Raw genomic sequence first — 6197 nt, 5'->3', positions numbered from 1 at the left:
TACTGACCTGTTTCTTTGAATCTTTCTTGTTATACCACAGTGGCATCGCTGAAGGTGATGACTCCAATAACAGAATATATACAGTTATGTGCAAAATAATAGTAGTGTGTTTAAAGCAACAGATGAAAAATTCCATGTTCCTAATAGCATTTATTTCCATATATATATTAAATATTCCAATTCTTTGATCTTTGGGCTGAAGGAAGAACAACACTCGGTGTATAAATGCTCAATCAACAATCACTTTAATTCATACAATTCTTATTATTCCATACAAACACTTTTGAGCATTAACCATCCGGAGGGGAGATGAGTGCGGGAGGGTGTCCGCCTGATCTCAATGTGTCTGACCGTTTCTCACATTCTTATAGCTTCAGCCCCCCTCCAAACTAAGCATCCACATTCTTTCTCTCTTACGGCACCTAAGTGACGCCCTTGGCTTCCTGTTTTATCTCCTCTTGATGAGATGGGGCAGAAAACCTCTACGGTATGTTCTGTTCTCTTTGTAATCAGAAAAATAAGGCCATGATTCTCTGAAAACAGTATTTCTTATAACTCAGCAGTATCATGCATCATAAAACAATATCATTCATTCACCATAAACCAGGAGTATAATGTAATACAAATCAGTCTAATAAATTTAATAGTTATCACCTCTTCAGGAAAATAATGCGAACTAAAACTACATAATAATTTCACAATCTTTAATTAGGGGTATAACGTGGCATAAGATAATATAATAATCTCACAGTACAAAGGCACTGGGAGCTGTGCACATTAAATCCCAAATGTAAACATGAACTGTTTTTCCTTTCTGGAACATTTACAGCAGGGGTAGGCAACCTTTCTGATGACGAGTGCCATCTAAAATTTCCTCAGAAGTCAATGTGCCATATAATTGCATTAGCAATAAATTTAATAACGCTCTATATTAACAGTTACACACTATATAGAAGAACTTTATAGAATTATATTTGTTCGCAGATGTTGGCAGCTATCAGAGAATAGTTATCAGCTATTCTGAAACAAAAACAAACACTTTTTATCCATAACAGCAAATGAACTGTACAACAGAAAATGCAAATGCTATTTATGGTCTCCTCACAACAATGATAAGAAAAATAAACTGGGTCAATATGGCATGTTTGTTAATACAGAGATACACATGTTAATGTGATCTCTGGTCTCCCACTCAGAGACACAGGTCTCCGAGTGTCCAGCATTCAGACGGCTACCTGAGGACACTCATGTGAGAGGAAATCTGCTCACACAGATATGTAGAACCAAGTACTGTCAATAAGGCCTCTGCAATATTCTGAAGACAGTTAAACTTCTCAGGTAGTGATTTCCAGCAGGTGAAAATGCAGCTCCATGAACACGCACAGCTGTGGATTCCAGCTGCTTCGATGTCGCATTAACTGGCATTAACGCAGCCAGTTAATGCGAGACAAATCTAGCTGCTCCTTAAAGATTTCTGGTTTGATCAGAAAAGAAAACATTGGTCCATACGCCTGAAAGTCCCAAAAACGCATTGTGAATTCTGTCTCGAGTCTACGGATGTATCCGTGTATTTCCGTGGTGCTGATGCTGTGCTGAGCGGACAGCTCGTAAAGCTTTTGAAGTGTCGGAATGTGGAAAGCTAACAACGTCCCTCTCACCAGTAGGCTAAGTTATTTTTAGCCAATTACAAGTTGAATCTGATAGTTGGGGTTGTTAGCTAAGATACCGTCATTAAGAAGCGGCACAACTAATGTGTCTATGTGAGCTAATTTGCGATGTGCACTGCTGGCCCGGCCTTTTATTTTTTAATGCACCTTCTCAGATTAATTCACTGCGTGTCGTGCCCAGGGCTGGACTGGGACAAAAAATCGGCCCGGGCATTTTGACTAGAGACCGGCCCACCAGGTATTATAGGAAAAGCTATAAAGTCTTTGAATGAAAACAAACGCTGTTGTGACAGTGATGTACACTGTCTTGTTGGTATATGTATGATTTCTATACATTTTACATCAGATAAAAACTTTAGTTGTAAGATTCAGATAATTATTTATTAAAAGCTAGACATTTTTAAATGAGAATAAGAAAGTATTTCTTTGTGCCCCCCTTTCCCTGTTAATGCCCCACCTGGCAAAACTTTGCTAGACCCGCCCCTGCACAGTTACCAGCTGTCAGCTATAAAGGATCCTGGTGTTATTTGTCTCTCAGAAACAGTTCATAACTTCCCTTCAACTCATTCATGTCACAAAAAAGGTAAACCTGTTTCTCCATCACCTGTTCAGCTCTGATGATTCAGTAAGGACATCTCCTGGTTTCATCTGCATGTTTCCCTCTCACCAGATAACCAAACTGATATCATGACCAGCAGCTTTACAGCTGTGGCTCCAGCAAACATCAACTGATACTAGAAATTAATATTAAATAAATTCTAACAACAGCTGATCAAGCTTAAACGTGCTGCTGTTGTTTAGCGCGACATCCGCTGGTTTCCTCTTTCTGGCGCAAAGTGGGCGATAAACAAACAAGAGAGAAAAGCCGATCAGCTGATCATTGATCAGTTTCATGATTGAAGTAGGAACAGGAGAGGGAGGGGGAGAGAATGAGAGAAGAAGAGGCAGCTGTGCAGCGTAAAGACAGAATAACTCCAGCTTTGTGTCTTTTTCCATTCTAGCTGAAGTACGGGGCAAACTGTGTTCCTGTTCAGCTCAATACGAAACGCGTAATATTTTCTCTGAATGCCGGACGATTCCGTCTTTTTACTGGACGGTTGGCAACTCTATAAAATAAAGTTCATGCTAGCTAGTACGCAGTACGAGTTACTGACTGTAAAAGTCAGCACAACGAAAATAAACTCCACCTAAACTTGGTTTATATCTGACCCAGATAGACTGCAGGTCATAACTTCTTACCTGAAGCTCAGTTCACCTGACACTCGGCGGCTGCCTCGAGTCTCTCCTCTTGCCTACCCTTTCCCTCATCCACCTGCTGGCCTCCACCACTTGCTAATGTTACTGAATCTGTGGAAGCTCTGCCATAGCCACCACCAAACAACTGAGTTGTTTTTATACACCGGCCAGCATCTGGCCAATCCACCACCTTTGACTGTTTATACCGTTACAAAAAAAAAAAAAAAATCATCGGCCCACCGACCAAATGCCCGATGGCCAGTCCAGCTATGGTCGTGCCATCAGTTAACCCTTCGTGTGCCAGCTGTGGCACGCGTGCCTAGGGTTGCCAACCCCTGATTTACAGTATAAACTGAAAATGAAATGAGGGACTTCTTTGTATATTTTTCCCTTTCCAATCAACTTTTTGATCAAAGTTCTTTTTCCCTCAGTGCAACTGGAACGACCCATTTTACTCACTGAGCAAGGGCTAAAACCAGCAGGTACAGCATCTGCTGCCTTCCTTTCTTAAATAAGGGCCATAACTGACACCCATTTCTTCACAGATTGAATGACCTCCTAACTTAACTCCACACTGCTATTAATTTGAATACATCCCTTTCATTAAATGAGTCAATTATCCCCAATTAGCAGCATGCATGTCATGTGCGTTAAGTCTGTTGGTTGGCCATTACTCTGCTACACCTAGTCATGAATTTGTTCCCATGTTGTATCATCATTTCTGCCAAAATCAGTGCTTAAACACATTAGTAATGTTAAACTGCTATTATTTTGCACATAACTGTATATATAAAAGATGGGCAACCACTGTGCAATCACAAGGATTTTTCCTACATTTCCTACTCTCCACAGGAAATGCTCTCAGCTGTAGGCCACTCTCCTGGTGCCTTTATAAGTAGTGTATTATTAGGTTGCCAACACATGTGACACACATCTTTGTGTTGTGTCAGACTCTACATTTGAGCATTAGCACAGGCCTGTGGTACATAGCTGATTATTAGAGATAGGTTGATCATATTTAAGATTGAATCATTAATTAATGGCAGGACTTCTTTGAGCATTCTTGTAGGAACGGGGTCTAAAAGACACGTTGATGGTTTGGAGGAATTACTGAAGTTAACTCAGAAAGATCAATTGGAGAAAAAGACAAAAGAAGAAATGAATATCAATGGTACTGAAAGTAGCTGTAGATAATGTTACATCTGTGAGATGATTATGAGCATTTTTTTCTCTAATGGTTAAAATTTATTCGTGAAAAAGTTCATGAAGTCATTACTAGCTAAAGTGTAATGTAAATTTCTCCCTTTATCAGATTACAATCCAAAATATATATACATATATATGACTAAATGTGTAAAAAAAACAAGGAGGTACACAAGCTCTATTCTAACAAAATCACAGACAATTCTGTCACTTTGTAAGCAATGACTTTAAGCAGATTAAAAACATTTAAGACATTTTACTTGCTGCTAAGTCAATGAAGTCCATGAGTTTAATGAGGAAAAATAAACACAGACACTCATATGAACACTAATTAGAACGAGGGCAAATAAATCACAAACACAGGAACACGTGTCTAAAACTTTGTTTCTTTCAATGTCCAGTCTTCAGCACACACACAATGAGCCTAGACATAGGAGCCAGTGAGTGCAGACACACACTGACACATCAACACATTAAACATTGTTACAAGTCAGATTATCATGCAATGACATTCATTTACAGATCTTTGCAAAAAATGAGGCATTTTATGTGCATTCATGTGCTGTCGGGATCACTGGATGAAGTGTAAAGGTATCAGTATAACTCCATGTTGGTACCACACAGCCCGTGACTTAAAGAACAGTGAGGAAAACAAAAAACCTGAGCTCGTTAAGGACTTTAGAGACAAAGTTAGAGATCTACATCACTTTTATCCAGATATATTTTAAAAAATATTAATTTCCAATGTTTATTTTTAAGTACACATATTCACTGATTTCTGGGCTGGGAGATGCAGGCCTCAGTCTGATCTCAACACTTTATGTGCAACGATTTGTTTTCTACTTTTGTGACATAATGTAGACCAAGTTATAATGTGGAAAGATTTTTAATACACTGGGAATCACTATGGACCCATATATTCAACTTCTTGGATGTTTAGTGATTGTGCGGGTATTCATGTTTCAATTTCATAATTCTGATGTTTTTATAAAACGTACAAATATAAACCACCTCAGCCTGGGTTCCTGACATTCCTTAATCAGACCACTGATCACCACACTTTACTGGTACTTAACAACTTTGTTGCTTGAATGACGACTTTTTTCCCCTGCAGTCTTTGTTCTTGTTGTCCCATAGGAACACCTCAGAGCAAGGCACACCCTTCTCTCTCTCTTTGTACTTCAGCACTTTGTACTTCAGAACTGCAGCACTTACAGTGCATCCAGAAAGTATTCACGGCACTTCACTTGTTCCACATTTTGTCATGTTACAGCCTTATTCTGTAACATGACATACCATACCATCTGAGAGATGATCAGAGGAAACAGGATGTACCTGAGCTCAGTTCTGAGTGTCATGGCAAAGGCTGTGAAAAGTAATGTTAAATTTTAGTTTTTTTATTTTAAATACATTTGCAAGAATTTCAAGCAAACTTTTTTCATTTGTCAATATGGGGTATTGTGTGTAAACCTGAGGTAAAAAATGAACTGAATTAATTTTGGAATAAGGCTGTCAAATCACAAAATGTGGACAAAGTAAATACTTCCCAGATGCACTGTAGATTGTTTACTAGAGGGTTTAAGGCATGAGACTTTCAGAAGAAGTCTCATGCCTTAAACCTTGAGGAAACTGTTCCTGTAAATTGGTGCAATATAAATAAACTTAGACTCGAATTGCCCAACACACTTTGCACCCGACCCCTACAGCGCCTTGTTTGGTGGCCCATGTCCCTTTTTCAGGCTGTGCCTGGCCACTAGACGCTCACCCTCAGGCACCCTCCCCAGGCCTGGCTCCAGGGTGGGGCCCCGGTAACTATGGCGTTATTTTTGTGCCACCATTCTGAGCGCACGTTAAAAAAAATTTGAGCGCACGTAAAAAAAAAAAATTGCAGGTGCAAGTGTTGCATTTTGAGGATAAATTTATTTTGAGCATAAATTTATTTTGAGCAAAGAAAAGCTAAATTTGAGTGAACAAAATTCATTGCTGCGTGTAAAAACTGTATTTCAGTGTTTGCTATTATCCATACACACACACACACACACACACAAAACAGCAGCCCCTCTCGCTCAGTTTTTGCATTTGCGCTTGCTC

This window comes from Pelmatolapia mariae, linkage group LG9 (assembly GCF_036321145.2).
Source record: "Pelmatolapia mariae isolate MD_Pm_ZW linkage group LG9, Pm_UMD_F_2, whole genome shotgun sequence".
In the NCBI taxonomy this organism is placed as follows: Eukaryota; Metazoa; Chordata; class Actinopteri; order Cichliformes; family Cichlidae; genus Pelmatolapia; species Pelmatolapia mariae.
The sequence above is the reverse complement of the archived record's forward strand: the minus strand, read 5'-3'. Positions refer to the sequence as shown.